Below are 11732 nucleotides of genomic sequence, written 5' to 3'. Positions count from 1 at the left end.
TATATGTATATAAACACATATACCATATACAACATACACGGGTATACAGCACATATACACACATATCAAGGTTATACAGCGTAGACAAAGATATACAACAATATAGTGAGACAGGATGTGTTAATTTGTTAATTCGGCTGTCCTTCCAAGGCCAGGGGGCTGCTCCTTAAAGGGGTTTTCCCAGGAACATAAGTTAGGCACTATCCACATGGATCAACTTGCTGATCGGTTGGGGTCTCAGTGAGCGCGGTGCACCAGCTTGGCGTTCGGCAATTTCCGTCAGCTCCATAGAGATTAATGGAGCAGAACGGTCATGCGTGGCCGTCTGCTCCATTACTCTGACGGAGCGACGAGGGGCCTGACGGAGGTATGTGGGACCCCATTGGACCCCTCGTTTTCGTGATCTGTGGATAGGGCCTACCTTATGTTTTTGGGAAAACCCCTTTAAATTAGGGTTCTGGCCTCCTGGCAGCAGGAACATACTTAAGCTAACAAATGATACTTTGCCCGTCCTTCACAGACCCCCCCGCGCCTGGGCCCTGTAGCAGCCGCTATTGCTGTTCTTACGCCTCTGCGTTCAGATAACAAGCCATATGCAGGAAGGATACATTCACATCTGTTTAAGTTACATTCCTGAGAAAAGGGTTTCTTTATTCTTCAGGCATTTATTTCTCATGCTGAAGAAAAGGGCACATATTGTATGCAGACCCAAAATAATTATTCACAAAGGGGGAGGGGGGCTTCACCCACATTACACCACAAGTGTTCCTGGCGCCAGAGGAGGTTAATAATTGTACTGTGGACGCTGGCTCGGAGAGAGTTCAGTACTGTACATACATGACAGTCACTGCCATATGTTTTAAAGTCATTCCAGTTCTAGGACTGACTCAGCAGGAAATCACGACCATAAGCAGTCGTGTATTACGAGGAGTCATGTATAACAGAATGAATAGAAGTAGTATACATCAGTATTATTGGAAGCCATATAGTACAGTACGACTAGCAGCAACATATTACAGTACAACTTACCATCAGTCATGTAAGGTCTAGAGTCAATTTACAGCTGATCAATAACCTTAAAGGAAAACTACTAAGAGAAATCTACCATCAGAAGTAGGTCTTATTCCCCAGGTAGATTCCTTCTGCCTGCCTATGCCCTAATCTGTCATTTAATAACCCTGGAACCTAACCGAACTTGTTAAAAACTTAATTTTAGTAATATGTAAATTAATTGCAGAGGCTACTGTACTATCCTGGCCGGGCACTGGGAGCTAAGGCTACTCCACGCCCCAGTAGCCTCTGCAATTACTTTACATATTACTACAATTAAGTTAACAAGTTAGGTTTCAGGATTATTAAATTACAGATTAGGGCAGAGTAAGACAGAAGGAATCTGCCATCAGATTAGGTTTCCTTTTAAGAGCAGCAATGGTTTCACTGCCATATAGACAAGACATGCCAATTACCCCTGTGAACTATGCCACATGTATACAAAGCACAGAACTTAAGTTGATCATCTCTCGAGCTCTCCCATATTCCCATATGGAAAGGGCGCAAGGTTAGAAAGCAAGCACAGTAACTAGTAAGTAAGCTTAAAAGAAGTACCATACAAAGAAATGAGTCAGATGATGTGATAAAACTTGCTACAACTCCCATAATTACTTTATTAGTGAAATATATGGCAGGTTACAATTGCAGGTTTTCCCTTCATTGACCAGGTAGCTGGGATGGCTAAATATTAGCCACAAGGTATTCATTTTCTCCAGTTGAAAGTACAGAGCATGCCCTTTCCTGGGAGTAATGGGTGCAAGTTCACTGGTAAATGTCCCAAAGCAGGGGGGCAGCAAACCTACTTGGAAAGCAATTCTTCTCCTTGAACTAGACTTCTCTTGACAGGTCGTGCAGAGCAGACGTGATGTGGAAGTCATTTGGGTGCTCTGCAGATCGGCTGTACCATATGGCACCATGTGTAACACATCAGCAGTCGTGCCAAGAACATGCCACCCTGCGAAATGTGCATAGGAACAGCCCTGGGGATTTTTGACATGCCAACGATAAGGGTGGGCTTCACGTTGATGTGTGGGTCCTCCCCATAGTCTTTACAAGTGGATTCCTTGTCGAGCAGTGACGTGTCCACCTGAACAGCTCCGGCTCGCAGCGTTAACCCCTTAGCTCCTGCAGGCTGATTGCAGGCTCCTAAAACAAAGTTCTGTAGTGCACTGACTTCTATCATATTCAGAGTCCAAGTGTCACAGAACTTTGATTTAAGAAGCCACAGAGAAAAAGACGGCTAAAGTCAACTTCTGTAATTTAAAGGTCTGCGATTGAGACTTCCTTGGCAAATGCCACAAGTGGGAAAGATAAGCTGCAGGGAGAAAGGTGGATGTAAAGCACAACATTGCCCCTGGGTGTGCTGCCACCTGTGCAGGAGGAAGGCAGCCCAGTCTATACGAGCGTTCTTCTCACCCCTCTTTTTTTGAAATGGTGCTCCCCATCCCCCTGGTTCCAGCTGGTACCGGTCGCATCTATACCGCATAAAAAGGGGGGAGCAGAAAAAGATTCCTGTCTTGCATTCAAAATGGGAGCCGCACTGCTGCATTCCTCGCCTGCAAAATACAAGAGGAGACACAGGGAAAGTTGATGCTGGTGCACCTGGGGCAGAGCCGGCTGCCATTACCTGAACAGCTGTTGCAGGATGCAACAGGTCTCTGTGTGAGCGAAGGAGGACAGGCACCTCCCGGGCAGCCATCTGCTCTCCAGCACCGCAGAGCTCACTCTCCCCTGCGTCCCTCTTCCCTTCCATCTTGACTTTTGCCGACGTGGAAATTTTGGGTTTGGAAACGACCCGCGCTCTTATTGGCTGCCGGCAGCCGGGGTTGAAGGTCACGGTTGCTTGCGCTGTTCCGCGCCAAAGAGCGGCAGCTGTGAAGTCAGCAGGATTTCTCGTCCCCCCCCTCCTCCCTGCACCGGGTCAAACGCCGCTCATAGAGAGAAGTGAGCCTATACCACTGCCACCTAAAAAAAAGGGGGAGGGCTCCCATAGAAAGTGTCTCCCATGTATAGCATGGGAATTATTCAAGCTGTGTCACACGGAGGGCACGCCCCTTTAACCCTCTGCTGTCCCTGCTGTCTCCCGGCAGATGTAGATTCCTCCAGCTCTGTCAGAGGAAGCCGCAGCATGAGGGGTTAACCTTTCACGGACTTTGCACACCTCATCACTTTAAAGCCCCCAACCGGATATACAGTATATACTGGAGAGGGATATAAAGTAAGGGGAAGAGTGAGTGAGTCTTTTAAAACATAACTTTTATTATACTCATGTAAAAAGGAATAGATTATTCAGTCTCTATTTTTTCTTGAAATGTGTATTTTTCTTGACTCTCACTGATCACCACTGTAGGTTTGTGTGATGCCAGACTGGGACTAGTAATGAGGGATGTCCCCATTAAATAGTATACCATTTTTCCTCATTACTATTGAAACTCCCAATAAGTTTGTATAGAGGGAGAAAATTACTCCTTGGAAGTGAATGGGAATATAAATTATTTGTTGACACTTCGGTTGCAAAATATTTAGACTCCCAGGAGAATTCTATACCATTGAATGCAACAATGTTTCTTACTGCATTCCAAGCCTTCCAGCTCCTACACATTGCATTGCAGCCATCAAGGAGTTAATCTAGGCGGCTGTGCAAGTGTAGAGAGCAGGATCCTGTTTACACAGACAGCAGAGGAGGGACCTGCTCCCCCTCTGCCTCCACACACTGCTGCTACATATATGTTACAGCTCTAATACAGAGAGTTAATACAGGAGGCTGTGACAGCTCAACATAGATGACAGCAAAGGGACTCACTGCTGCTACATAGATTCAGTGGAGACGGATATATCAGCACACACCATCCCTGATAGTAAATCACAACTGTCCCTAGACTACAGCGGGACAAGACAAGTGCCCCAACACGTGTTTTACCGAGGGGACTTGGGTTTTTCTGGGGGCTGTGGCAGCAGGTTTTGGCCGTTCCTTATTCTGTCTTTCCAGATTGACAGATATAATAGCCAATAAGAAGCTGAATAATGTCTGCATGGAAATAGGGCCTCCCTACCCTTGTAACCATGGCAATCTCATCCTAGTATTTTAAAAAACCTGCACTGTGTTAGCTATAAAGTTATGTTATGGAAATGTGTGGTTGGAGTAATGTGTGTATTAATATAGATATAAGCACACATAATAAAGTCACATAATAAATGTTTTAATCTCACCATAGTATCTGTTAGGCTACATTCACACTAACGTATGGGGGACGTATATACGGCCGACATATATACGGCCGACGTATATACGGCCGATATACGTCCCCCATACACTTCTATGGGCGCACGGCACCCTACGGGAGCGGTACGGTGCCGCACACGTGCGGCACCGTACCGTTCCGTACCCGGGAAAAAGATAGGACCTGTCCTATCTTTTCCCGTAATACGGCGCCGTGCGCCATAGGTGGCTATGGAGAGGGGCGGGGGTGAGCTGCGCTCACCTCCTCCTCCTCTCCCCGTACACTGCCGTTGCCCGCTACGGTACGGTACGGGCGGGCAACGGCAGTGTGAATATAGCCTTAATCATACAGTTTGGCAAGTCAAATAAATGGAAGGAAAAAAGTTTGGATCCAGTTTTAAATTGCTCTAGGGCTCATTCACACGGGTGTTAATTGGGACGTACATGCAGCCGCAAATTTGCGGCCACATATACGTCCCCATAGACGGCAATGGCGGCCCGGCGGTCGCGTCGCTGTTTCCTATGGAGGGAGGAGGGGTCACATCCTCCTCATCACCAGCACACGGCAGTATGCCCGCACAGTGGTCATACCGTGTGTGAATGAACCCTAAAGAGGAGCAGTCTCGTCTCAACCTGGGGAATTCTCCCTTAGGGATAGCGTTTATTCTTCTGTGAAGGTGAGCACTTTCTGCATGTAGCCTTTTCTTTATGATAAAGATCTGTTGCTGCTTTGCCACTTTCTTCTTTGATGAGTTAAATATATGAAAATATGAGTTAAATATAAAAGGAAAGACACAGATGATTTACTGCATGTCATAGTTAACAACAAATTATTGTTATTAAGGCATGACATGAATTCTTCTAATGTATACTTTTTTCCCCTCCAAATGAGGATGACATCATCAATGCACCTTTTCCAGGTAATGATGGAATTATTATCACTAAAAACCCGCTCTTCCTCCCACTACCCAAGGCTGCCCCCATCGTTGTTCCCTGTGTTTGAAGGAAGAAGTGGCCATCAAATACAAAATAGTTATGTTTAACCCCTTAATGACCGCCCTATCGGGTTTTTACGGCGGTCATTAAGGGTACTTCTTCTGATGCGACGCCTTTCTACGGCATGCTCAGTTACTTTCACTATACACTGCAATACAAGTGTATTGCAGTGTAAAGGCTTGAATAAGCGATCAGATGATCGCTTATTCAAGCCAAGAAGTAGAAAATGTAAAAAAGTAAAAAAAAAAAATTAAATCTTTTTATAATATAATTAAATAAATAAATAAAATAAAAGTCCCAAAATCTCCCCAGTAACACATAAAATGCAAATAAAGTAAATAAAACACAAAAACACGTACATATTTGGTATCACCGCGTCCGTATTAATTTGTACAATAAATCTAAATCAATATTGCACCCGCTCGGTGAACTACGTAAAAAAAAAACTCGAAAAACTTCACATAATATACAATTTTTCATCAAACACCATCACAAAAAATGTTCTAAAAAGTGATCAAAAAAAGTTACGTTACCTAATATGATACAACTGAAAAGAACAACTGTTTTCGCAAAAAATAAGCCCTCAACCAGATCTGACAACAGAAAAATACAGAAGTTATGGCCCTGAAAAGTTGTCAATAGTAAAAACAATGCGATTTTCTCCAATATTGGTTTTGCTCAGGAAAATTGAGCAAAAATAAGAAAAACTATATAAATGAGGTATCACCGCAATCGTAGTGAACCAGAGAATAAAGATAAAATATTATTTTTACGTTACGGTGAGCGGGGGGGAAAAAAATGCTAAAAATCCAAAATAAAAATTGATGATTTTGTTTGTGTCCCCCTTGAATTAGTTAATAAAATCTCATGAATAACTCCCAAAATAAATTATTTATACATTGTATCTCATCCCATAAAAAATAAGCCCTCATATGATCGCATTACCAAAAAAAATAAAAATGTATAGGTAGTACAATGTGACAATACAAATCTGCTGTGGACGGCGCCTCCATTCATTCTATACTCGGCCGTGCGCCCGTACAGCAGTCACCACCACATATGGGGTATCAGTACACTCGGGAGGAATTGGGCATCAAGCGTTGCAGTGCGTTTCATCATTTAATTTATTCTGAAAATGTCAGTTTTGGCCTAAATGAATGTATTTTCCAAAAAAATTCCATAGTTTCTAAATTGCAGGTCCATATTTTTTAACCAATGTGAAACACTTAAAGGGTTAATGGACTTAATAGAAGTTGTTTTACATATGTTGAGGGGTGAACTTTCTATAGTGGGGTAATTTATGGGGTTTTACTATTATTTAGGCCTCTCAAAGTCACTTGAAAGCTGAGTTGTCCCTCAAAATGTGAGTTTTGGCAATTTTCATGAAAATAAGAAAAATCGCACCTAAAGTTCTGCACCTCATAACATCCTAGAAAAATGACCGGAAGCATAAAATATCATCCCAACATAAAGCAGATATTCTGTAAATGTTAATTATCAAACTTTTTGGGTAGTTTTACTTCCTGTCTGGAAACCAGAACATTTCAAACTTGGAAAATGAAGAATTTTTACAAACTTTTGCCAAATTTTCACTTTTTTTCAGAACGAAACGCAAAACTTATCACTTAAATTTTATAACTAACATGAAGTACAATGTGTCACGAGAAAACATTCTCAAAATCACCAGGATATGTTAAAGCGTTCCGAAGTTATAACCAATTATCGTGAGACATGTCAGATTTGAAAAATCGAGTCTGGTCATTGAGCTGAAAACTAGTGTCGGTGATAAGGGGTTAAGGACAAAATCTAAGGCTTTCAAAATAAATAATGGCTTTTATCATCGTATCTCTGTATACTGAATACTCAACTGCCTTGCAGCCACCACCATGAGCGATGCTGGTATAGATTCTCTCCACATCTACTGTAACCTGCCATTGATCCTCTCCCAGAGTGACATCAGCAAACTCTTTCAGAATCTGCATTGTGTCACATGTGTACAAGGGAAGATTATACAGATATCGGGGAAGCTCAATGTCCAACCATTGGCTGTATCTCTGTGCCAGGCACCCAAGTCCTGACACAATTGGCCTTCCTGGTGGATTGATCAGATTTTTCTGTACTTTGGAGAGGTTGCTATTTTTGGGTGACAGAAGTCACTTTTATGTTTACTGATTGCCCTATTTTGTATTATGATCTCTCCAGAATGCTTCAGTTGGGTCTCCCCATAATGTCCATAACAGGGACGTCCCTCATTACTAGTCCCAATGTGGCATTGCACAAACCTACAGTGGTGATCAGAGAGAATAAAGAAAAATACACTTTCAAAAATAAAATGGGACTCAATAATCCATTTCTTTTTTACATGAGTATAATAAAAGTTATGTTTTATAAGTCACTCACACGTTTTCCACTCTTCTATTTACTTTATATATTGACTTTCTCAGTAAAGTTTTGAACATGTGGAGAGGATGTAGTTCAGATCCCACTTCTCCTTAGGCTGCATTCACATTCAGCGTTTGCATTTCCAAACATAATGCACAGACTCCTCCTGCGATCACCTATTACAGTAAAGATTGCGTTTGCATTGCGTTTACCAAATGCAAATGCAATCTTACTTCCATAGGTGATCGCTGGAGAAGTACATGTGTTGTGAACGCGGCCATAGTTTCTCCAGTGATCTGGAGGAATCAGCCCAAGTAATTGCATCGGTAAATCTGCCCCTGGATGTAACCAGCAAGTTAGAGCTCAGAGGCCCAGAAATATGAAAAGTGGTAAAATCTGCCTTAGTGCACTTACGCCACGTTATTTAATAGAGTTGCTCGCTGTTAATCTGGTATGTTTTCAGGATGTGACACAATTGCACTTTTTTTTCTTGGTTTACTTTCAATCTACAACGTGCAATACAACTGTTTTCGATTCTAGACATAAATGTGACGCAAACTATGAATACCCACTACCAGGTCCTTTCGGTGCACAGTTTTCTAAAGTGTCTGACACATAATAAATACATGTGGAAACTCCAAAGATAATTTTTTTCATGCAAACTTAGATATAAAAGTGGCGCAGACACAATACGATATCTCTGTTATTGTGTTAGTATTGTATCCACATCCATCTGTTTTTTTCATGTCTGTGAATAAAGATGGTAAAACACCGAGTTCTTCAGAGTAAAAAAACTGACTGCACATAAATGTCATCTGTTATTATTTCCAGGCCCATTGACTCCTGCGGGCCACAACGATTTTCTCTCCTGTGGACTGAAAAAAACAGGACATGTGAACGGCTGCGTAGACGACGTAGGATCAGTATGACATATGTAGAAATCACGGATAGCATATTGAAAGACAGATCTGTGATTGAGCCCTAACAAGAACCACGCAGATCCTGATGAACAATATATAATACAATTATAATGTACATGCAGCCATATGCACTAAATCCTGCATAATCACGCTGGCAGCCACACACCCGCTAAAGTGTTGTTAGGGCTGCATCATCACTCAATCTGTGTATCCTGACAGAGGCCAGCAGTGTCGGGAAGTGTCGTGCTGAACCAGAGAGAGGTGAGGATAGCGCCTATGTTCGTATTACTCCCCCCATGGCCCGCATACAAAAAACCTTCAACCCTTATGTAATACATCCCTTATAGGAACAGAACAACAAAATAACATAGATATGTTAAAACTGACAACAATGTAACCTAAAAGAACCTATTGACTATAAAGAGGTGACTTACTGTTCCAGTGTCTTCCATTTTGCCAACTTCTACAGTCAATGGCTGTTACATTGTCACTAATAAGCATTTATACTCCAACAGGCAGCAGGGCACTGGACCAGAGGGGGGTAAATATTACTTCTTTTTTGAGATACCCTGGAGTCCATAGTAAAAATAAATCATTTTCTAGAATGTGAAATTTCCCTAAGGCCCAGTTCACACTTTTAAGCTTTCTGTTACACTTTATGTTTAAGGAGAGCATAATAATATATGTTTTTAATAGCGGGAAAAATAGATGCAGGCTGTGTTTTTTTCCCACTATTGTATTTTTTAAAGGAAAATCTAGCATCTAAATCCATCATGATAAACCAGGGACACTTACTCATAGAACCAGGCCATATGACTGTGATAGTCTTCTCATATTTGTTACCCATGACCTCTTTCCTTCTAAAATCAACGTTTTCAATTATGCTAATAAGGCAGAAGGGCTCTGGGGGGCAGAGCCTCTACCATTTCCCTCTTACATTGTGGGACCCTCTTATAATGGCCTCCCTGATGTTGTGCCCCTTTCAGCAGTTCTTGTGAATATCATGACTCAGGAGCTGCCCCTCATATTATTATCACACAAGCGTCTTCTTATATAATGGGCGATCATGATTTTATATAAGCACCTTATATTATGGGGGTCATTTATCTTTTTTTTAATCTTCCTTAGGCTGTTTTTGCACCTCATTTACCTTTGCAGTTTCAGCGTTTTTTAATAACAGGAGGTTTTGTTAGACTTTTAGGTTCACATTTGAAAGAAGGTGCAAATATTTGTGCAACTCCTACCATTGTCTTTCCTAAGCATGGTAGGAACTGTAGTGTTTTCACTCAATTATTTGTGCCATTTTAAGTGCAACTCATAGTTAAATCATGCGCAAACATCTGGAAGCCTGAGAAATACAATGACAAATTAGACACAAGACATTTTCACTGCCATACAACAAACTGCTGTGCATTGCATGAAAAAGTCGGAAAAAATGGAAAAATACAACAATATGTGCAAAAAACTTATTACAATATGAACAAAAAAAAACATGACTCCCTCAGCAAAAAATTTATATTTTTTCCTCCAGCAGCTCCCCGTCATATTATGCCTCTATCCGCAACTCCCATTGTGTTATGAGCCCCCCTGTAACTGTCCTGCTGGATCCAGGATGGTTGGCAGGTGGTACTTACCTCTCTACAATCCCCAACCACTCAGGTACAGGAGCTGAGAATCTCATATTTCATCCTGTGACACATGCACGGCAATCTGGCTTTATGGCCCAGAATATGGGTGTAATATGATGCGGCTGGGAGCTATGGAAAATGGCTACAAAGAATAGTTTATATAGTCTGATCATTTTGTATGTGGGGGTGACAATCCCTAAGACTCCTGGGCCTGACTGCACCCTTTGCATCCCATCAAACGTCCCTGACAAGAGGAAGATTTTCAGTATCTTTGCAATAAGTAAGCGGCACATGCATATTACACATTCTGTGGCTTTCTCATTGTTACAGGATATGTGATTAATTGAGCTTATTTTGATTTTTAAATCCTTTACTAATGATATATTTCTCTATTTTCTCTTCTTTGTATCTTTGACAAAATTATTTGTACTGGAACATGAACCAATCAAATGTCATTGATCACCAAATCAGCATAACTGTAACATGACAAGATATACAGGACTCTTCTATCCATCTGTCTATTATATTGCTATAAATGGGATTTGCCTTCAAATAAGAATTGAAAATGTATATAATAATATATAATATAATAATATTCAATCTGTCCACATAGAATCCCTGCTGATGTGCTAGCTGATCAGGGGCCGTGTAGCCTCTGAAGGAAGCCAGACTCATATAAATGATTTTGATGTATGAGCACTAACTACATCAAAAGAAATCAAAAGAAAAGAAAATTAATTTCCTGAATAGGAAAGAGTCCTGAGATTTTTAAGAAACTTGAAAATTATGTATCTCATATGTTCAAGTACAAACCGAAACACCTAATTTTACCACAAGATACTCGAAAAAACTTATTGTCCTATCCTATAAAAGCCTAGGAAATGCATCAAGGCTCCCACAATAATGAAATGTCCCATGCAGCCTCCCCCAGTAATGAAATGCCCCAAATGCAGCCTCCCCCGTAATCAAATGCCCCATGCAGTCTCCCCCAGTAATGAAAAGTCCATGCAGCCTCCCCTAGTAATGAAATGTCCATGCAGCCTCCCCTAGTAATGAAATGTCTATGCAGCCTCCCCTAGTAATGAAATGTCCATGCAGCCTCCCCTAGTAATGAAATGTCCATGCAGCTCCCCTAGTAATGAAATATCCATGTGCCTCCCCTAGTAATGAAATGAAATAAAAAGTAATGAAGCCCCTCGATATATAAAAAAAAAATTAACAAGGTACTTACCTCAGTGCTCCTCTTCTCTCTAGTCTTCATGTGTAACATGGCGGGCAGAGGTCGTCCATGTGCTCTGCCCATGCACACACCCTGACGCAGCGGTGTCACCGCTGATGATGTCATAGAGTGTGCACAGGCAGAGCACATGAACTGCCCACTTTGTTACACAGAAAGCCAGCAGAGAAGAGTCGCCATGGCAACCAGGGTCAAGATGAGGGGTAGGTGAGGTTAGGCAATCGCCTAGGGCGCCACCCTCACCTTCCATCCTGGGGCGCTGTCCCGGCCTTCGGTAGCAATCAGCGATATATGTGTAA

General features: G+C 41.8%; 2 long non-coding RNA genes across 2 annotated transcripts in view; both read right to left on the bottom strand.

Annotated features, from left to right (window-relative positions):
* Window positions 1–1634: 1634 nt before the first annotated feature.
* On the bottom strand, window positions 1635–2945 carry LOC140134235 (uncharacterized). The gene is made up of 2 exons (XR_011856143.1): window positions 2678–2945; window positions 1635–2606 (listed from the first exon to the last, which is right to left on the bottom strand). It is a non-coding gene; the product is annotated as an uncharacterized lncRNA (long non-coding RNA).
* A 4995-nt stretch (window positions 2946–7940) lies between these two features.
* LOC140133495 (uncharacterized) overlaps window positions 7941–11732 on the bottom strand; it is a 52803-nt gene continuing 49011 nt past the window's right edge. The window contains exon 4 of the long non-coding RNA XR_011855908.1: window positions 7941–8523. This is a non-coding gene — a long non-coding RNA (uncharacterized lncRNA). The remainder of the gene's footprint in view (window positions 8524–11732) is intronic.

This window comes from Engystomops pustulosus, chromosome 5 (assembly GCF_040894005.1).
Source record: "Engystomops pustulosus chromosome 5, aEngPut4.maternal, whole genome shotgun sequence".
Taxonomy (NCBI): domain Eukaryota; kingdom Metazoa; phylum Chordata; class Amphibia; order Anura; family Leptodactylidae; genus Engystomops; species Engystomops pustulosus.
The sequence above is the reverse complement of the archived record's forward strand: the minus strand, read 5'-3'. Positions and strand labels throughout refer to the sequence as shown.